At 46.6% G+C, this 22,618-nt stretch overlaps 1 protein-coding gene across 5 annotated transcripts in view; it reads left to right on the top strand.

Moving 5' to 3' along the window:
• Positions 1-11,608: 11,608 nt before the first annotated feature.
• Positions 11,609-22,618, top strand: part of RPH3A (rabphilin 3A) — a 320,776-nt gene continuing 309,766 nt past the window's right edge. For 3 of the 5 annotated variants that reach the window (XM_063786060.1, XM_054663616.2, XM_016924294.4), the window contains exon 1: positions 11,610-11,888. The gene's annotated coding sequence lies outside the window, so the exon portion shown is untranslated. Of the gene's footprint in view, positions 11,889-12,520; positions 12,693-22,618 lie in introns of all 5 variants that reach the window. The other 2 variants (XM_054663617.2, XM_054663620.2) reach the window with 2 other exon arrangements.

Below are 22,618 nucleotides of genomic sequence, written 5' to 3' on the forward strand. Positions count from 1 at the left end.
GAGTCCCAGTTGTCCCAGTGGTAAGCTGCTAAATAACGCATCCTGCATCTGCTTCCTTCCTTTCCCTTCCTCTCTAGTGCCTCCTGAAATCACCTCCCAAATAAACTACTTGCAGTAACATCTTTGACTCAGGGTCAGTGTCTGGGGGAACCCAAATGAGGACACTCACCATTGCATTCGAGATGATATCCAACCTTCTTATCATGGTCTACGAGTCGGGTATGACCTGGTTCCTGGCTGCTGCCTCCTTCAACACTCCAGTTGCGCTGGGCTTTCACCTCCTCAGATACGTTGAGATTCTGTGGCCTCAGGGCCTTTCTCTGGATTCGTCTGTCTTTCTGGAAGGCTCTCTTTGTTGCTCTTTTCTGGTTTCATTGCACGGGCCATTTCCCCCAAAGGGCCTCCCTGCCCTCCTCAGCCCAAACTCAGTACCCTATGTGATCCCCTCTACCAGCTCCCTGTTCCTTTTCTCCCTAGCGTGTATCATCATTTGTAATGATATATTTATTTGTCTATGTATTCGTTCAATGCTTCCATTCCTCCCCAGATTGTAAACCTCTTTGAGGATGACAATATCTGTCTTGTTCACTACTATATTCCCAGAGCCCGCCTCACAGAGGTGCCTGGTTTGGGGCTGTCACTTTGTCCAGTTCCAGGGCTCATTCACATAGCATTCTTCATGAGTGGCGCCCCCTAGAGTTGTGTGATATGACAGCTCTGCTGCCGTGGTCAGAAACCAATCTGACTTGCTGTCATGTCAGTGCCTCCCCACGCATGTGGATTTTTTCCCTCCCAAAAGGCTCAGGAACCACAGAACGTAACCCTGATGAACCTGACTCCAATTAGGAGCTTGCACTTGGCTGGTGAGAATCCCCAGACAGCCCCGAGGGTGACTCCTCCCGCTCCTTGCAGAATCTGTAGCCTGGTGTTCATTGTGCTGGCTCAAGGGTCAGATCAGAGTGAGGAGTGCTTGGTAATTGCACTGAGCCAAAGACACTCACTTCCCAATTATTGGGCATTTGAAGTTAGTTATTTGATGTGGGAAAAACCTCCACGCTGCTGAACTGCCTCTGAGCTGAAGCAAGAACATCTGTGAGAGCACAGGCTCAGAGCTCACAAAACAGACTGTCCCTTTTGCTATTAGCAATTTTCCCTGGCCTGGGCACAGCTGGGCCAAAATGAACACTTAAAAATACCCTTATCAAAGTGTAATTTATATGCAATAACTCTATAAACAAAAAACTTTATGGAGCTGTGATTTACATGCAACAATGCACCCAATTCAGGTCGACAGTTTGATGAATTTTGACAGATGTATACACCCGTGTAACTACCACCCCAATGAAGATATAGAACATTTCTGTCACCCCAGAAACTTTCCTCATTCCTCTTTGCCATCAATCACTATGTCCTCAACCGCAGACAACCACCGAACTGTCTTCTATCACTATAGATTTCTAGAGTTTCAGGCTGGGTGCGGTGGCTCACGCCTATAATACCAGCACTTTGGGAAGTTGAGGCCGGTGGATCACTTGAGGTCAGGAGTTCAAGACCAGCCTGGCCAACATGGCAAAACCCTGTCTCTACTAAAAATACAAAAATTTGCTGGGTATGGTGGCAGGTGCCTATAATCCCAGCTATTCCAGAGGCTGAGGCAGGAGAATCGCTTGAACCTGGGAGGTGGAGGTTGCAGTTAGCTGAGACTGCGCCACTGAACTCCAGCCTGGGTGACAGACAGAGACTGTCTCAAAAAAAAAAAAATTTCTAGAGTTTCATATATGTGGATTCAAACAATATGTAGTCTTTTGTGTCTGGCTTCTTTTGCTCAGCATTTTGTTTTTGAGATTCATTTGTGTTATTTTTGTGTTTTAGTTCATTCCTTTTTAATTGCAAAATAGTATTCCAGTGTATGGATCGACCACAATTTGTTTATCTATGCACATATTGGTGGATATTTGGGTCACTTACAGTTTTTGGCTATTATGAATGAAGCTGCTGTGTGCAAGTCTTTGTACGGGTATATGTTTTCCTGTCTCTTGGGTAAATGTCTAGGAGTGAAATTTCTAGGTCACATGTTTAGTGTATGCTGAGCACTATAAGAAATTGTCAAACTCTTTTCCAAAGCTGGTCCATTTTGCATTCTCACCAGCAATGGATGAAAATTCCGTTGCTCCATATCACAAACACCCGATATTGTCAGTCTTATTAATTTTAGCTATTCTGGTATGTGCATAGTGGTATCTCATTGGGGTATTGAGGTTTTGTTTTGTTTTGTTTTGTTTTGTTTTCTGTTTTTGCAATGGAGTCTCACTCTGTCTCCCAGGCTGGAGTGCAGTGGCGTGATCTTGGCTCACTGCAAACTCCGCCTCCTGGGTTCAAGTAATTCTTCTGCTCAGCCTCCCAAGCAGCTGAGATTACAGGCGCGCACCACCAGGCCTGGCTAATTTTTGTATTTTCAGCAGAGACAGCCCGGTCTCATTGAGGTTTTAATTTGCATCTCTGTACTGATTAAGGATGTTGCACACAACCGGGTGCAGTGGCTCACACCTATAATCCCAGCACTTTGGGAGACTGAGGCGGGCAGATTGCTTGAGCTCAGCAGTTGGAGACCAGCCTGGGAAACATGGCAAAATCCTGTCTCTACAAAAAATTAAAAAGAAATTCAGCTGGGTGTGGTGGTGCACACCTGTGGTTCCAGTTACTTGGGAGGTGGGCAGGAGGATTGCTTGACCCTGGGAAGTCAAGGCTGCAGTGAGTTTTATCATACCACTGCATTCCAGCCTGGGTGACAAGGTGAGATGCTGTCTCAAAAAAAAAAAAAAAAAGTTGCACACTTTTTCATGCGCTCATTGGGCACTTATATATCTTCTCTTGTGAACTGTCTGTTTGAATATTTTGCCCACATTTTAATTGGGCTATTTGCTCATTATGGAATTATAAGATTATATATCCCAAAGGCAGTGGGTAGAGCTATTCAAGGTTCTCAATGTGATGCCAGGGGTTCTTAGCCTCCTCTTGTTTCTGGGGTCTGGCCAGGATAACAGACTGGGACAAATGTAACTGAAGGCGGGGAAAGAGACATAAATTATTTTAGCATAAAACACTCAGGAGTCATCTAACCTCAAACTTCAGTACTGAAGTTTTTGAATCTGAATCACCTGGAGGACTTGTTAAAATGCAGATTCCCTGAGGGCCCCACTCCCAGAGTTTCTGCATTAGTGGATGATATGGTTTGGCTCTGTATCACCACCCAAATCTCATGTGGAATTGCAATCCCCATGTGTCAGGGGAGGGACCTCGTGGGAGGTGACTGGATCTTGGGGGCGGTTTCCCCATGCTGTTCTTGTCATAGTGAGTGAGTTCTCATGAGATCTGATGGTTTAAAACTGTGTGGCAGTTCCCTCCTTGCTCTTTCTCTCCTGCAGCCATGTAAGATGTGCCTTGCTTCCCCTTTGCCTTCTGCAGTGATTGTAAGTTTCCTGAGGCCTCCTCAGCCATGTGGAACTGTGAATCCATTAAATCCTTATAAATTACCCAGTCTCAGGGAGTTCTTTATAGCAGTGTGAAAATGGACTAATACAGTAAGTATGGAGTGGGTTGTGAGAATCTGAATTTCTAGCCAGCTCCCAGGTGATGCCAATGCTACCAGTCTATAGACCATGCTTTGTCCAGGCATGGTGGCTCATGCCTGTAATCCCAGGGTTCTGGGAGGCCAGGGTGGGAGGATTGTTTGATGCCTGGAATTTGAGACCAGCCTGGGCAACACATTGAGACCTACCCTGAGCTCCACAAAAATTAGCCAGGCATGGTGGTACCTGCCTGTAGTCCCAGTTACTTGAGAGGCTGAGGTGGGAGAATCGCTTGAGCCCAGGAAGTCAGGATTGTAGTGAGCAATTATGGCTCCACTGCACTCCACCCTGGGCAATAGAGTAAGACCCTGTCTCCAAAATTAATTTAAAAAAATATAGAGAACACACTTTGAGTAACACCTTATAGATGCTCAAGCTTGAAGTCAGACCCTAGTGAGGACCTCTTACTCCCCACTTGTCCATTTTATAATCTCCAAAGCGCCCCCTTCCTCCTCTGCCCACCCATCCATTCACTCTGTAGAGCAACTGGACAGATTTGAATGACTGACAACCCACATTGTCTCCCTGGAGAGGACCAAAGGAATCCAAGGGACTCAGGAAGAAAGAGAAAAGCAATCAAGCAAGAGAAGTAAATACATCTACCAACCGCAAAAGGAGTGGACGCACAGGGTGCCCTAAAAGTCTAGAGCAGAGGCCATAAACTGTCTGCATCTGTCTGGATATGTGTTTCATTTTGGAGGGTGCCTCCACCGTGTTTAAAATTCTTTGGAATCAATTGTTAACATGTATAAACTTGGAGATTTTATCTAAAAAAACCTGGCCGGGTATGGTGGCTCACGCCTGTAATCTCAGCACTTTGGGAGGCTGAGGCAGGAGGATCGTTTGAGTCCAGGAGTTTGAGACCAGCCTGAGCAACACAGTGAGACAACCCCCTTCTCAAAAAAAAAAAAAAAATATATATATATATATATATATAGCCAGGTGTAATGGTGCATGCCTATAGTCCCGTCTACTTGGGAGGCTGTTGTGGGAGGATCACTTGAGCCTGGGAGGTCAAGGCTGCAGTGAGCTATGATTGCATGGCTATACTCCAGCCTGGGCGACACTCCAGCCTGGGTGACAGAGTGAGACCCTGCCTCATAAATAAATAGATACATAAATAAATTGGATTTACACTTGAAAAAATTAGGAAATCCTGCCATACTGGTCCCCATTCATACTCTTCTCCCATAGTGACAGCTCGGTCTGGGTCTGGACTCTGAGTCTTTTTCCGTCTGCCTAGGGGTGATCACAGCTCTCATGGTAGCTAGGCCCTGTGTACCTTGTCACCTTTGTTGGTTCCATTAATTCTGCCAACTGTGTAAATAGATAATTCATCCTCTCTCTTCAGTTTACCCTGTGCTATCTGCTTCCTTCCTTGGCTACTTATAGATCTTCAAGCATTCAGGGTATGATACTGATGTATGTTAGCACTGCTGTCACAAAGATAATGCTACAATCCTCCATCTCCACCTCATCTTTCAGTCTCAGTTTTCTCATCCAAAAAAGTGAGAATGAAAATATCCACTGCTTGGAAGTCGGATTAAATATGTTGCTACCTGGCACGTACAAATGTGAGTTTCTTTCCAACATCACATTTTGATGAATAAAAATAGCCCTGGCAGAAATGTCTCAACAGGTTGTCCTAAGCCTAGTTTCTATTTTTTGCTTTCAAAGCCAGAATCATGTTAAGTTTTTCACTGTTTAGGATCATCATTGCCATAATGATCTGTTATTGCCCTGTTTCTGGTAATAGTCATAAACAACAATATCTGCCACTTACTGAGGGTTACTATACACCAGGGACTTCCCATATACTGTCTTTTTAAAAATTTTATTCCAGCCAGGTGTGGTGGCTCATGACTGTAATCCCAGCACTTTGGGAGGCCGAGGTGGGTGGATGACCTGAGTTCAGGAGTTCAAGACTAGCCTGGCCGACATGGTGAAACCCCATCTCTACTAAAATTACAGAAATTAGCTGGGCATGGTGGCAGGCATCTGTAATCCCAGCTACTCAGGAGGCTGAGGCAGGAGAATGGCTTGGACCCAGGAGGCGAAGGTTGCAGTGAGCCAAGATTGCACCATTGCACTCCAGGCTGGGCAACAAGAGTGAAACTCTGTCTCAAAAAAAAAAAAAAATTATTCCTTATTTTTAGAGATGGGGGTCTTGCTATGTTGCCCAGGCTGGTCTCAAACTCCTGGGCTCAAGCAATTCTCCTGTCTCTGCCTCCTGAGTTGTTGGGATTATAGGTATGAACCACTTCGCCTGGCATCATGTATTACCTTATTGAAACCTCACAGTAACTGTAGGAGGTGAGTGCCATTATTTGTTTGTTTTTTTGTTCTTTGAGCTGGAGTCTCACTCTGTCACCCAGGCTGGAGTGCCATGGTGCGATCCCCACTCACTGCAACCTCCACCGCCCAGGTTCAAGCGATTCTTGTGCCTCAGCCTCCTGAGTAGCTGGGATTACAGGCATGCGCCACCATGCCCGGCTAATTTTTGTATCGTTAGTAGTGATGGGGTTTCCCCATGTTGGCCAGGCTGGCCTTGAACCCCTGACCTCAGGTGATCCACCCGTCTCAGCCTCCCAAAGTGCTGGGATTACAGGCATGAGCCACCACACCTGGTCGTGAGTGCCATTATTAACCCCCTTTCCCAGATGAGGAAACAGGTGCTGGTATTAAACTGAGGCTCCAAGAGAGCTGTTTTCCCAGGGTCAAGTGGTAGAGCTAGGATTTGAATCCAGGCTGGTCTGACTTCAGAGCTTGATCTGAACTCCCCACACCATAGATGCCTAGTGAATTATTGCATATATATCTAATGTATCCTGTTATATTTCAGACACCCATAATTCACCTCGTAGTGGGACTTTCTGAAAAACCCTATGTCAGGTGCAGGCTGTATTAGTTTTCGCTTGCTGGCAACGCAGGTGTCCTCAGCAAAGAAACAGACACATCATCAGTTCCCCTTCTCCACGTGTCCCAGGCTAAGCCAATCCAGTGCTTCCCATTCCACTAGCCACACTAATTGGCTCAGGAACGGGCATTAGATTAAAACAGGCCAATCAGAGTGAATTTCAGGAATATTGGCAGAAGTCACCAGAAAAGAGGACTGCTCCCTTCTGAAGCTGGACTTGAACCTGAGAAAATGTGATCTGGGGCTGCTGGCGGCCAGCTTGTCCCCGTTAGGTGACAATAAGCAGACAGAAGAGCCAAGCAGCCATGGAGGAAAATCAGGTACTTAAATTTAGCTCAACCCCTGCCTCATTCAGTTATACAATTCAATAAGTTCTTTTCTTCTTCCCAGTTTAAAGTTTACTGTGTTGTGTTCACTCTTAGTTGAAAGGATCTTAACTGATACAGCAAGTCAAAGCCTTTTTAGGTAAAGCATTTGCCATTTGATCCTTGTGGTATGATTCTGGCCACATTATTGTCAAATCTCAGATGTAACAGCAATTCATCTGTAAATATGTCATATCTTTTTTTTTTTTTTTTTTTTTTGAGATGAAGCCTCGCTCTGTCACCCAGGCTGGAGTGCAGTGGCACGATCTCACCTCCACCTCCTGGGTTCAGGCAATTCTCCTGCCTCAGCCTCCTGAATAGCTGGGACTACAGGCATGTGCCACCATGCCTGGCTAATTTTTGTATTTTCAGTAGAGATGGGGTTTTGCCATGTCGGCCAGGCTGGTCTTGAACTCCTGACCTCAAGTGATCTGCCTGCCTTTGCCTCCCAAAGTGCTGGGATTATAGGCATGAGCCACCGTGCCTGGCCATATATCATATCTTTAAAAGGCAGAAATTATTTAAGAAAATATAACCAGAATAGCATTAAAAATTAAAAATTGGCTGGGCATAGTGACTCCCACCTGTAATCCCATTGATTTGAGAGGCCAATGTGGGAGAAACATTTGAGGCCAAGAGTCTGGGCAGCATATCCAGACTCCACTTCTACAAAAAAAAAAAAAAAAAAAAAAAAAAAGACAAGAAAAAAGAAAGAAGAAAAAAATGAAACAAACAAACAAAAAAATAGCTCGGTGTGGTGGCACATACCTATAGTCCCAATTACTCAGGAGGCTGAGGTAGGAGGATCACTTGAGCCCAGGAGGTCACGGCTGCAGTGAGCTATGATCTTGCCACTGCACTCCAGCCCGGGCAACAGAGTGAGATCTTGTCTCTAAATATAAATAAGTAAAAATAAAATAAAAATCAACTATAATGTAGAATTATATTTATGACTAACTGTTGCAACCAAACTTTTCCAAAAATTTCCCATGAAAGGTGTAATTATGCTCAGTAAAAATTGCTCCTTAAAAACGGTTAGTGACTTTGTTGTTTGAATTTAAGATCTTTAAATACATTTTGGGAAATGAGACTCAGACATCAAGGACCTATTAGCAGGAGTTGAGAGCAGTCTGCGAAACATGGCAAAACCCTGTCTCTACAAATAATACAAAAATTAGCCAGGCATGGTGGCTGCAAGTCTGTGGTCCCAGTTACTTGGGAGACTGAGACAGGAGGATGGCTTGAGCCTGGGAGGCCGAGGTTGCAGTGAGCCCAGATTGCACTACTGTACTCCAGCCTGGGCAACAGAGTAAAATCTATTTCCAAAAACAAAACGAAACAAAACAAAACAAAAAAACAAACCTATTAGGAGTGGGAGTGTGAGCATATAGATGTGTGTGCACACATGCACACATTTCTTCTTATGTGTGTGTTTATGGAGCCAAAAGACTGCATAACCCTAATTGGAAATCTAACAATAAAGCCATTTTGATGTTGCAAGCAGCTGGCAAGAGGGAATTTACAAACTACAAAGAGTAAAATATAAATAAAGAAGCTGAAGAAAAAAAAAAAGAGAAAGAGAAAGAACACCTACGGTTGCCAGTAACTAGGGATGGATGAAATAAGAAGCATTTTCAGTTTTAGTCAAACCTTTAGAATTTTTCAAAATGCTTAAATGAGAAAAATAAGGAGGTGGAGTGCGTGTGGGAGTGGGCACTGCCAATTTAGATGAAGATAAAATTTTAAATCTTGTTAAACAATCCCAACAAATTGGCATTCAAAGTGTGCTATTAATAAAAGTGTTCCTTTAAAAAAATGGTTGGGTGTAAACCACTTTTTTCCCCTTTATGCTTTCTTTTCCTTCCTTCCTTCCTTCCTTCTTTCCTTCTGTCTGTCTTTCTTTCTTTCTTTTTTCTTTCTTCTTTCTTTCTTTCTTTTCTTTCTCTCTCTCTCTCTCTCCTTCCTTCCTTCCTCTCTCTCTCCTCTCTCTCTCTTTTTTCTTTCTTTCTTTCTCTCTCTCTCTCTTTTTGACAGGGTCTCACTCTGTTGGCCAGGCTGGAGTGCAGTAGAGCGATTTTGACTCCCTGCAACATCTGTCTCCCAGGCTCAAGCAATCCTCCCACCTCAGCCTCCTGAGTAGCCAGGACCACAGGTGCATGCCAACCCCCGGATAACTTTTGTAATGTTTGTAGAAGTGGGATTTTGCAATGTTGCCCAGGCCAGTCTTGAGCTCCCAGACTCAGGTAATCCTCCCACCTTGGCCTCCCAAAGTGCTGGGATTACAAGTGTGAACCACCACCCCTGGCCTCCCCTTTATACTTTCCCTTAACATGCTAAGGTACTTGAGTTACAAAGACTGTTCAACTTTTAGTTCCTTTGTTTATTAGCTGTGTGACCATGGGGAGTTAACTAGACCTTTCTGAGCCTCAGCTTCCAGGCTAAATTTTAAAATTTTTTTGTAGACATAGGGTCTCACTATGTAGCCCAGGCTGGTTTTGAACTTCTGGCCTCAAGCAATCTTCCTGCCTTGGCCTCCCAAAGAGCTGTGATTAAAGGCGTGATCCACCATGCCTGGCCTGATCTCTGTTTTTAAGTATTGGCAATTAAGTCACATTTTTCTAGAACACCAATGAAACCAAACAGAATATATTCTGGAGGCCACATTTGGCCACAATCCTCTGGGTTACATCAGTTGCTTTAAAGAGGCAGAGAATGAGATGATTTCAGCCCTGGAAAGATGTTCTGCTCCATTTCATCCTTGGAATGGCTGTCATGCCGAATGCAGGTAGAAGATAATAACTAACATTATGGAGTGCCCACTGTGTGCCAGACACTGTCCCTAGCACTTTACATGAGCTAATTTGTTAACACTTCCAATAACTATTCATTTTAATTTGGGTCACAAATGAAAGTTTCATAAATGAGCTGAAAGTCCAGGTTAGGCACTGAGCTACTCATTGAAAACCCTGCACCTTGGGGTCAGCAGTTCCTTCAGAGACTAGATAAGGAGGCACTTTGGTTGGCTGACTCCCTGAGGCCCCCCTCCCCTCGAATTTCCTTTCAGGATCCTTAGAAGAGGGGACAAATGTTCCCAGTATAGGAACAGCAAGTGCAAATGCCCCAGGGGGCAACGGCCTCTGTGATTTGGGGAACAGCAAAATGAAAGAATGATTGAGTGGGAGGGAGGGGCATGTGAAGGGGTTCTGCCTGCACCCTTAGAAAAACCCAACTGTAGAAGGGGTGGTGGAGGAGGGAGAGGGGTGGTGGAGGATGGAGAGGTGTGGTGGGTAGGGAGACGGGTGATGGAGGAGGGAGGGGGTGCTGGGGAGAGGTGTGGTGGGGGAGGGAGAGGTGTGGTGGGGGAGGGAGAGGGGTAATGGGGGAGGGAGAGGGGTGGTGGAAGAGGGAAAGGGGAGGAGGAGGAAGAGGGGTGGTGGAGGCAGAAGACAGATGGGTTGGTGGAGGAGGGAGGGGGTGTGGAGGAGGGAGAGGGTAGTGAAGGTGAAGGAGGGAGGGGGTGGGGGTAGTGGAGAAGAAAAAGGGGGTGATGGAAGAGAGAGAAGAGGTGGTGGAGGAGGGAGGGGGTGGTGGAGGAGTGAGGGGGCATGGAGGAGGGGGAGGGAGGAAGAGGAAGAGGAGAGTGGGAGGTGGAGGAGGGAGAGGAGGTGGCGGAGGAGTAAGAGGGAGTAATGAAGGTGGAGCATGGAGAGGGGGTGGTGGAGGAGGGAGAGGGGTTGATGAAGGTGGAGGAGGGAGAGGGGATGGTGAAGGAGGGAGAGGGGGTAATGGAGGAGGGAGAGGGGGTGATGAAGGTGGAGGAGGTAGAGGGGGTAGGAAAGGGAGTGATGAAGGTGGAGGAGGGAGAGGGGTTGATGAAGGTGGAGGAGGGAGAGGGGATGGTGGAGGAGGGAGAGGGGGTGATGGAGGAGGGAGAGGGGTGATGAATGTAGAGGAGTGAGAGGGGGCAGGAAAGGGAGTGATGAAGGTAGAGGAGGGAGAAGGGGTGGTGGAGGAGGGAGAAGGGATGATGAAGGTGGAGGAGAGAGAGGGGGTGGTGGAGGAGGGAGGGGGGTGATGAAGGTGGAGGAGGGAGAGGGGGTGGTGGAGGAGGGAGAGGGGGTGGTGGAGGAGAGAGAAGGGTGTGGTGGAGGAGGGAGGGGGTGATGAAGGTGGAGGAGCGAGAGGGGGTGGTGGAGGAGGGAGAGAGGGTGGGAGAAGGAGTGGTGAAGATGGAGGAGGGAGAGGGGGTGGTGGAGGAGGGAGAGGGTGTGGTGGAGGGGAGAGAAGGGTGTGGTGGAGGAGGGAGAGGGGGTGATGAAGGTGCAGGAGGGAGAGAGGGTGGGAGAAGGAGTGGTGAAGATGGAGGAGGGAGAGGGGGTGGTGGAGGAGGGAGAGGGTGTGGTGGAGGGGAGAGAAGGGTGTGGTGGAGGAGGGAGAGGGGGTGATGAAGGTGGAGGAGGGAGAGGGGGTGGTGGAGGAGGGAGAGGGTGTGGTGGAGGAGAGAGAAGGGTGTGGTGGAGGAGGGAGAGGGGGTGATGAAGGTGGAGGAGGGAGAGGGGGTGGTGGAGGAGGGAGAGAGGGTGGGAGAAGGAGTGATGAAGATGGAGGAGGGAGGGGGGTGGTGGAGGAGGGAGAAGGGATAATGAAGGTGGAGGAAGGAGAGGGGTGGTGAAGGTGGAGGAGGGAGAGGGAGGTAGAGGAGGGAGAGGGGCGATGGAGAAGGTAGGGGGGTGGTGGAGGAAGGCGGCAGTGGTGTTCCTAACCCTTGATCTTGGCTTGTTAACCCTTTCTGAGCTTCCCTTTAGCGGGGGGATGAGGATGGTCGGCTGTTTCCACATTTAAGGGCAGAGCTGGGTGAAGGGTGGTGTTAGTGCTCGAGGGTCACGCGCGAGTGGCTTTGCCGCGGTGGTGGCAGCGGTGGCAGAGGCGACACCGCTGGAGGCGGCGGAGGGACGGGCCCACCAACGCTGCAGGCCGGTAAGGCGGGCGGGGGCTGCGGGCCACCAGGTCCTACCCTCCCAAGCTGCAGCACGCGCTGGCTGGGGGGTCGTGGGGGGTCCCGTGGGGGCGCGGCCGAACGCAGGACGCTGCCTCCCGGAATGGGGTTGCTGGAGCGGGAGGATGCGCTCGAACCGGGGGTGGGGCGACGAGGGACTTGGGGGCGGGGAGACCCGCGCTATCCTTTGGGATTTTGAGGGGCGCGTCCGGCAAGGCCCCCCAAAGTGGCTGCTCCTGCGAGTCTACGAGAGGGGAACAGGTGGTCGCGGGGTGGCTGCGGCGAAGGTAGCTCCTCTCCGGTAGCCACGGGGTGTCGGATGTGCGCTTTTACCCAGGCTCAATATGTGCCTCTCCTGGAGCCGGCTGGAACCCCGCATCAGGCTTTGGTCAAGGGTCTTTCGAAGGGATAGGAAGACGGGAAACTCAGAAAGTGCTGAAATCTGGGCACTAGAGAGACAGTGTGTCTGATTTTTACCCGCATCCTCACTCCCACTCCAGGTCATAGCACGTTCCCTGGATCAAGGTTTCCATAGTTAATCAGAGGGGGTCTCCGCCCCTCACCCCAACCCCATCCTGACAATATATCCTTTTGATTTCACCTCCTAAACCAGGTGTTGCAAACTCAGATACACACAGGGCCAGAGGGATGCACAATGGGCCCAACTCTTACCTGGTTTCAACTACGCACCAGGCGCTGTCTGGAGTTATTCATTCATTGAATCCTCACCACGCTCCCTGAACTTGCTACTTGTGATGACCCTGATTTTACAGACAGGGAAACAGGTAGGCAAGGTGAAAGTCACTTACCCAAGATCACATGAGTAGCAAGTGTCAAGTCAGGATGGGACTCCAGGCAGGCGGCTCCAGAGTCCTGACTCTTAATCACGCTGCTGTGCTGAGCAGTTCAGCTGTGGGGGTCGCCAGGAGCCCTGCCAGGCAGGATTGCAGACTCTGTGTGGCCAGACTGTCCAATCTCTTGTCTCAGCCTCCTGAGTAGCTGGGACTACAGGCATGCACCACCACGCCTGGCTAATTTTTGTATATTTTAGTAGAGATGGGGTTTCACCATGTTGGCCAGGCTGGTCTCAAACTCCTGACCTCAGGTGATCCACCCGCCTTGGCCTCCCAAAGTGCTGGTATTACAAGCTTGAGCCACCTCACCCGGCCTTAATTTTTGTATTTTTAGTAGAGACGGGGTTTTGCCATGATGGCCAGGCTGGTCTCAAACTCCTGACCTCGGGTTATCCGCCTGCCTTGGCCTCCCAAAGTGCTGGGATTACAGCATGAGGCCCTGCACCCAGCCCTGAGTTCTTATTTTCACGCCCCTGAAAGCTCAGATCTGGCCCCACATAATTTGGTGGAGAGAAGAATTTTGGTGGAGGGAAGAATTTTCTTTTGGAAGGTGTGGCTATACAATAAAATGACAGTGTTCACACTGGTCTTACTCTTGTCAGGGCCCTGGGGCCCTGAGCTATTCCCTCTTATAAAACTTTTTTTAAAAAAATTATTGTATTTTTTTCAATAGAAATGTTCTTTTCTTTTTTTTCTTTTTTTCCTTTTTTTTTTTTTGAGAGAGTCTCTCTCTGTCACCCAGGCTGGAGTGCAGTGGCATGAAAATGGCTCATTGCAGCCTTGACCTCCCGGTCTCAAGCCATCCTTTTGCCTCAGCCTCCTGGGAAGCTAGTAACACAGGCATGTGCCACTGTTACCGGAAAGGGATTCTGATCCAGATCCCAAGAGAGGGTCCTTGGATCTCATGCAAAAAAAATTCGGGGTGAGTACATAGAGTAAAGTGAAAGCAAGTTTTTTAAGAAAATAAAGGAATAAAGAATGGCTACTCCATAGGCAGAGCAGCAGCATGGGCTGCGCAGCTGCTTATACTTATTGTTACTTCTTGGTTATATGGTAAACAAGGGGCAGATTATTCATGAATTTTCTATGAAAGGGGTAGGCAATTTCCAGAACTGAGGGTTCCTCCCCTTTTTAGACCAAGTAGGGTAACTTCCTGATGTTGCCATGGTATTTGTAACTGTCATGCTGCCGGTGAGTGTGTCTCTTAGCATGGTAATGCATTGTAATTAGCGTATAATGAGCAGTGAGGATGATCAGAAGTCACTTTGGTTGCCATCTTGGTTTTGGTGGGTTTTGGCTGGCTTCTTTACCATATGCTGTTTCATCAGCAAAGTCTTTGTGACCTGTATCTTGTGCCGACCTCCTATCTCATCCTGTGACTTAGAATTCCTAACCTTCTGGGAATGCAGCTCAGTAGGTCTCAGCCTTATTTTACCCAGCCCCTATTCAAGATGGAGTTGCTCTGGTTCAAATGCCTCTGACACCATCATGCCCAGCTATTTTTTTTTTTTTTGTAGAGATGGGGCCTCACTTTGTTGGGCAGGCTGGTCTTGAACTCCTGGGCTTAAGCAATCCTCTTGCCTTGACCTCCCAAAGTGCTAAAATTACAGCCACTGTGCCTGGCCTAGGCTTCAAGTTTTTTGGGAGCCGTGGCTCTGTCTTCCTCATTCTTGTATTCCCACATGTCACACATACTGCATTTCACATAACGATATTCAGGAAGTACTGAATCAAATGTAATTAACTCAAGTAAAGTAGAGATTCAGTCTCTTAGACACCCGCCTCAGGCAAGAAATCTCTCTTCCCCTCTGAGTTATAATGGAAGTCACTGTTCTCAAGCTTGTAGGATAAAGAGCAGCACAGACTCTGACATAGGACACCTTTGTTTTCCTCACTGCCACCCCTGAATTCAAAGTCATTTTGTCCCTATGTGGGTGTCAAGCGGCTAAGAAAATGGGCCCAGCATGAGACAGTTTCAAACAGTGCAGCTTTTTATTATGCAAAGGTAACAGGGTTTCTCGCAGCATGACCCCAGCAATAGTGGCTGTCTGTGACTGTTACCTCACAGCCAGGGAAGAAAAAAAGCTTTCAAGAGTATGAGTCAATCAAAGGGTGCTACTGACTTCACCTTTTGCTAGGGGGCCAGAATCTTTTGAGGGGCAAAACTATAATTCCAGCAACTAATAATGAGTCTTCAAAAAGCAACAAAACAAAACAAAAAACTTCCTAAGAAACCAACCCAAAACAAAACAACAAAAACAGAATGGAGAGAAATCTGGGAAGATCTACAGAGGATTGTAAATCTTTGGGAGGTAGAACAGCCAGAACTAGATTTCTGTCATTTTGGTTCTACCTGAACCAAAACATGGCCCGAGAAGGACTGCATGATATGCCCTATGAACTTCATTAGGGATTGATGGGTTCAATAAGCTCCTATTGCAAAAATGCGAACACAGCAACCACTTACATTTTAGTCTGAACTAGCCACTTTCTGACAGCTGGGAGTTGCAAAGTCAACTGCTTACAGGGTCCGAGCATGAAATGTCAACAACTGAAGCAGGCAGAGCCAGAAAATACAAGAGTGGTGGGAATATAGTGAGTTGGGAACACATGCTCCATCTATAGGAGCAGCAGCAACTCAGCTCTGGGCAATCATTACCATGAAAAATTACAGGTTCTATGTTACTGTATGTTTTGGGAAGTTGGAAATCAGATTTTTTACATGAAATCTTCCAATTAAAAAAAATTTATTATTTTACTAGTTCTTCCTCTTTCTTCATCATAGGTTCCTCCGAAAATCTGATTAAAGCTATCGTGCCTGGGCAACTACAGCACATACTTTTTTTGTATACAATTTCAAGAGATTCATAGACAGCCTCCCCCAATCCCATGGTGTCTCAAGGGCAGAAGGAATGCCTGCCCTGGTATTTATACTTTCCAAGAAAGGATCTGATTGGTTGGATTTACCACTGTCAAATAGGTCGCACTTCCATTGGGCAGAGTTTCATTTGTGGTCTCCCCCTCATGTCCTGATTGGCTGCTTTTGGCTTGAGCACCGATTCTGAGTCCCATAGTGATCACAGCTGCAGAGCTGGCTTCACCCAAAGCACGGCTCAAACAGACCTTTCAGAACAAAGTATCCCAGGGATTACTTTTCTCAGAATTAATCTGTGGGCACCTGTATCATTTGAACTTCATGAACTGCCCTCCAGAATGCTTCCTCCCTCACCTTCTCTTCCCAAATTCCCACCATTTGGAAAACTCCTCTTGCTCCTTTTCATCTTTCCTCTTGTATTAAAAAAAATTCTGGTAAAGCCATTACATTTAATTTTTATGATCTTGTTTAAAAGATTAGCTGTATTGCATCAAAGTCATACAAGTACGTAGTTTAAAAGTCAGATTATAACATATTTATAATAAAATATTAGTTTCTGTTCCTCTGTTCCTGGTCCATCCCTAGAGACAACTACTGCCAACTGCCTTAGCTGTTTCTTTTCTGTCTTCTTTTTAATTTTTTTGGAGACAGGGTTTCACTCTGTCACCCAGGCTCTAGTGCAGTGGTGTGATCATGGCTCACTGCAGCCTTGACCTCTTGGGCTCAAGCCATCCTCCTGCCTCAGCCTCCTGAGTAGCTGGGACCACAGGTGTGCACCACCATAACTGGCCAAGTTGTTTCTTATGTCATTCCCCCATCTTCATATTTCTAATCTCGATTTTGACATATTTCCACTTATTTCACTCACTCTCTCACTGACTCATTAATTAGCTGATTAAGTAAACACATATACAAGAAGCCTCTACTATAGGCTAAGGGCTGTCTAGGGTGCTATGGATAGAGAGAGGAACAAAAACGGATACAGTGTCTATTTCTATCTCTGTCTTTCTCTCTCTGTCAGTTTGTCTTCCTGTCTCTCATTCACTATTTTTATCTCTTTGCCTCTTTGTCTCTGTCTCAATCATTTTGTCTCTGTTCTCCGCCTCTCTCTCCGCGTCTCTCTGGATTTAACATAAAATGCTCTCTTTCTCTTTATCTCTGTCTTTCTATATCTCCCCACCCCCTGTCTTTCCCATCTCCCACGCCCTTCTTAAAAGGGCATGACTAGAAAAGGGTGCTCTCCAGGTGAGGCCATTTTTAACCAAGGACTTAGCAGACACTTTTGTCTTGTCTTTTTTTTTTTTTTTTTTTCTGAGATAGAGTCTCGCTCTGTCGCCCAGGCTGGAGTGCAGTGGCGTTATCGCGGCTCACTGCAAGCTCTGCCTCCCGGGTTCGCGCCATTCTCCTGCCTCAGCCTCCGGAGTAGCTGGGACCACCGGCGCCCGCCACCACGCCCGGCTAATTTTTTTTTGTATTTTTAGTAGAGATGGGGTTTCACCTTTTTAGCCAGGATGGTCTCGATCTCCTGACCTCGTGATCCGCCCGCCTGGGCCTCCCAAAGTGCTGGGATTACAGGCGTGAGCCACCGCGCCTGGCCTGTCTTGTCTTTTGTATACAGTATTTGAGGGCGGGGGCGAGGTGGGGAAGTTAGCTAGTTTGCACTTTAATGTAGTTTAGTCAAGATAGTCTTTTTATGAACCAATTTGTGCAGGTTGGATGTGACTAAAATATCAAATCCCTACACTGTCAAAGCACTAATGGATTGGGAAGGTAAATTATAGAAGAGTGTTTTCCTGTAAGAATTACACTGACATTCAAAATTAACTTTTCTTGATACCGAGTCCACTGCATTCCACACTGGCTTTGCGGGGAACATTTAAATCCAAGTTCTTCGTGAGTGCTCTAATAGACAAGAACTGTGGTAATTAAATTAGAAGGCAAAAATTGTTCCTTGGTTACTTCCTGCAAGTTTTCTTACCTTGGGGGAATATTAGTGAGGAAGAATGTTTAGCAGAGTTGTATTAGTCTGTTCTCATGCTGCTAATAAAGACATACCTGAGACTGGGTAATTTATAGAGGAAAGAGATTTAATTGACTCACAGTTCCACATGACTGGGGAGGCCTCACAATCACGGTGGAAGAGCAAGGGACGTCTTACATGGTGGCAGGCCATAGAGAGAGCATGTGCGAGGGAACTCCCCTTTATAAAACCATCAGACCTCGTGAGGCTTATTCACTATCATGAGAAAAACATGGGAAAGACCTGCCCCCATGATTCAATTACCTCCCACTGGGTCCCTCCCATGACATGGGAATTATGGGAGCCATAATTTAAGATTTGGGTGGGGACACAGCCAAACCATATTAAGAGTCTCGACAAAATTAAGATTATTCTGCCTTTATGGAAATGAGCAGGTCCACAAATGACTCAAAATATTTGGGGGGAAAAGAAGTAGGTAGCTTGGGAGGTAGCTAGAGATGGGGTTTCACTATGTTGCCCAAGCTGGTCTTGAACTCTTGGGCTGAAGTGATCCACCTGCCTTGGCTTCCCAAAGTGCTGGGATTACAGGTGTCAGCCTGGCCACGAACAACATTTTTAATGTGTATGTAATATTTCATTGAGCGGTCATGTCTGGATTTACATAACCACTCTCTGGTTGGCAGACATTTTGGTTGATGCCAGCTTTTCTCTTATGGCTATTTGTGATGCATATCTTTGTTCATGAATATTTCTCCATCTTTTTATTTGCCTTGAGTTTATGGCTCTTTCAATGGTTCTATTTGTGTTTCCTGGCAAACATGGATAAATGCCCCAGAAACTTGCTGGGTGGGTGGCTTCGTGAATTTTCCCTGGAATTAAAACTTACTTTGCCTCCCGTAACTGAATTGACTGTATGTCAGAGGGAGGACAGTGGCTGGGAGGTAGCTCTGACTTTCATGCTTTATTAAGTCCTCACTTGCCTGCAGCCTCACTTCTTTTAGGTATGACCTAATTTTCATTGAGTTCTTTTGTCTGCATGGCTAATAACGACATTATCCTCAACGACAATAATAACAGCTACTGTTTTAAGAGTTTGTTCAATAGTGCCAGGTATTGTCCACTGTCTCATTCCATCCTTACAACAGCCCCTCTGAAGTCACTATTTTCAACATTTTGCAGATGAGGAAACTGAGGCACAGAAAAGTTGAGTTCTTTTCTCAAGGTCAGATAGGGAATAGGATTTGCACCAAGTTTCTCTTTATCCAAGAGTTTGACCTCTGAAGCACTATATTCCTCTCCTTGCCCCCATATTTGCTCTCCTAGAAACATCTGTAATTAAAAAAAAAATTAGAAGAAAAGGAGGAGATTGATAAAGGGATGGAAGGAAGAAGGAACCATCCTTTGCATTTCCCTAATGTCTAGCGGCAGCTCTGCATTAAAAGCCAGGAGACTTGCGTTCCTCTTCTAGCCCTACCATTCAATTGCTGTGTGGCCTTGAGCAAACTACATCCTATATCCATGCCTCAGTTTATAATCTACAAAATTAAAGGGCTGGCCATGCGTGGTGGCTCATGCCTGTAACCCCAGCACTTTGGGAGGCTGAGGTGGGTGGATCACTTGAGGTCAGGAGTTCGAGATCAGCCTGACCAACATGGTGAAACCCCATCTTTACTAAAAATACAAAAATTAGCCAGGTGGTTGTGGCAGATGCCTGTAGTCCCAGCTACTCGTGAGGCCAAGTCAGGAGAATCGCTTGAGCCTAGGAGGTGGAGGTTGCAGTGAGCCGATATTGTGCCATTGCACTCCAGCCTGAGTGACAGAGCGAGACCCTGTCTCAAAAAAATAAATACATAAATTAAAGGGCTAAATTATAGAGTCTTTATGGACTCTGAGACTCTTAAGATTCTCTGATTGACCCTAGGTTGGTGGGAGGGGACTCAGAAGTGATTATGGCTGCAGAAAACGGGGAAACCAAGGCTCAAGGAAGTCTGCAGTATCACAAAAACTATCAGGCCCTGTTGGGTCTTTCACGTGTAAATATCTGAGACTTTGTATTTTGGGGTCTCTTTGGGAATGGATTTAATGAAGGTTAAACACAAAAGGAGAATAGAGTTAAGAATATCTGGACACCACAGGGAACCCAAGAGCAGGAGCAAGGGAACCAGATGTTTCTGTTCATATCTACACTCCTGGCAACATCGAGCCTCTCACTCTGACACCGTTCTCTACGCTCCAGGGCCCCGGAAGTTGCTGAGTTTTCAGATATTTGAGCCTGAACTAACACCCCCCTACGCAATCTAGGAGAAAGAATCTGATTGGTCCAGCCAGGGTCACATGGTCTACTTCTGATCCAATTAACTGTGTCAGGCTGGGGGTGTGGTCCAAACACAGGGGCCACCTCTGGAGGGGTGGGGCACCTCAGGCGTCATTCCTGGGCGTGATGGCTCAGAAGTCCAGGGACAGAATTGCTCCATGGGGCACACCCTTGATGGTCTCACAGTGTGGCAAGAGCTCCTGCAGTTGTTATTAAGGATGGAACTTTAAATTACTTACTTCCACTTTATGTGAAGTGGCTTTCCCCGGAAGGAATGAACAAAACTGAGGACGCCTAGGGGAGCCAATTATTGTTTGTTTGAGGCTTTGAAGTGTGCACGTGTGCAGAGGGACGGTGTATTAGGGTGCTCTAGAGGGACAGGATTAATAGGATAGATGTATATATAAAGGGAATTTATTGAAGAGTATTGAGTCACACTATCACAAGGTGAAGTCCCACGATAGGCTGTCTGCAAGCTGAGAAGCAAGAAAGCCAGTCTGAGTCCCAAAACCTCAAAAGTAGGGAAGCCCACAGTGCAGCCTTCAGTCAGCGGTCAAAGGCCCGAGAGCCTCTGGCAAACCGCTAGTGTAGGTCCAAAAGTCCAAAAGCTGAAGAACTTGGAGTCCGATGTTCGAAGGCAGGAAGCATCCAGCAGGGGAGAAAGATGGAGGCCGGAAGACTCAGCCAGTGTGGTCCTTCCACGTTCCTCTGCCTGGTTTTATCCTAGCCGTGGGCAGCTGATTAGATGGTGCTCACCCAGATTGAGGGTGGGTAGGCCTCTCCTAGTTCACTGACACAAATGTTAATCTCCACTGGCAACACCCTCACAGACACACCCAGGAACAATACTTTGCATCCTTCAATCCGATCAAGTTGATTATAGTCAGTTTCAGTCAAGTTTTCTTTGATGATTTCCCACATAGTGATATTCACTAAGGGAGACTTCCCAGTTGAAAACCTGGATGGCCTCATCACTGCAAATTGAATCCCGTTTCTTGAAAAGGTTACGCTGGGCGCGGTGGCTCGCACCTGTAATCCCAGCACTTTGGGAGTTTGAGACAGGTGGATCACTTGAGGTCAGGAGTTCGAGACCAGCCTGGCCAACATGGTGAAACCCCGTCTCTACTAAAAATATAAAAATTTGCCAGGCGTGGTGGTGCATGCCTGTAGTTCCAGCTACTTGGGAGGCTGAGGCAGGAGAATCGCTTGGACTCGGGAGGCAGAGTTTGCAGTGAGCCAAGATCCTGCGCCACTGCACTCCAGCCTGGGCAACAGAGTGAAACTCTGTCTCGAAGAAAAAAAAAAAGTTGGTTAAAATGGCCAGGCAGTGCACTTGTGTGCCAAAAGGAATGTTCTAGAGAATCAACACACCTCTAATCCTGATGTTGAGATTCAGTAAGGACCAAGAGCCCTCTAGATAAGTAGAACTCAAACTTTAGATTGTTAAGGAACTACCCAGGGTGCTTGCAGATATGCAGATTCCTGGATCCCCCAGAAATTCTGTGGGACCAAGGAGGTGGAGGTGTGGATTGGGGATTTTTAGCAGGTGCCTCAAGGTAAGTCTGATGCTGGTAGTCTGATCCATATGATTACTTTTCATATGTAAAAAGAAGAAAAAAATCCGTGAAATTCTTCCCCAATGAAATCTGATGTGTCATATAAAGGTTGAGCTGCTTCAGGTGATGTAGCAGGTGAGGAGCTCAGAGTTCTCCCCATTCTACCCTGTGCTGTGCCCTCCACGCTTGTATTAATAAAGCCACTATTTATTTATTAGCTGCTGGAGGTATTGCGGACAAAGTAATGAATAAAATAAACCAAATTCCAGTTCTCATGGGACTCTTCTACCTGCAGGGAAGGCAGGCAATACACAAATTAGCTAATAAGTAACTTGCAGGCTGTGCTAAGTGCTGTGAAGGCAAATATAGCCGTGGGGAGGGGACGGAAATACTGGAAGGGGGATGTCAGGCCATCTGAAAAGGCATTTGAGTAAGGACCTGGATGCAGTGAGGGAGTAAGACATGAGAAGATTTGTGAGGAAAATGTTCCAGGAAGAAGGCATGGCAAGGGTGAAGGCTATGAGGCTGGAATAAGCTAAGAGTATTATAAGAAGACCAAGCAGGGGAATGAAGCTAGAGGGAGTGTGCAGACAGGTGGTTAGGGGCCAGGTCACTTGCAGCCTTGCCTGTGACTTTGCACAGGCCCTGTGCATAGTAAGGTGTTTGTATTTCATTTTAGGAATGATGGAAACCATGTCCTCATGTAATCTTCCCAACAATCTTATGAAGAAGGTCCTACTATTTATGGCCATTTTACAGTTAGGGAAACTGAGGCATAGAGAGATGAAGACATTCACAACTTCTAAGTGGGAATATGAGGATTTGGACCTCAGGGTGACTTCAGAGGCTACTGTTCACTACCACACAATACCATCTCCTATATATCTCAGGAGTTTAGCATCAAATTCTACATGGTAGATCCCTTATGGAGCTGCAGTAGGGTATAGTGTGAAATTATTTTGGCCACTTGCTAGTTGTCTCTTCTTGGGTTAGGAATTTACATTCTGAGCTATGTAAAATAAGAAGGCTATTTTCCCATCTAATTCATTTTATTGGGTTTTGATGAAGAAGAACACATGTGCTTTACAAACTATAAAATGCAACATAAGTATTGTGAATCATCTCCACTGA

This window comes from Pan troglodytes, chromosome 10, assembly GCF_028858775.2.
Source record: "Pan troglodytes isolate AG18354 chromosome 10, NHGRI_mPanTro3-v2.0_pri, whole genome shotgun sequence".
Taxonomy (NCBI): Eukaryota; Metazoa; Chordata; class Mammalia; order Primates; family Hominidae; genus Pan; species Pan troglodytes.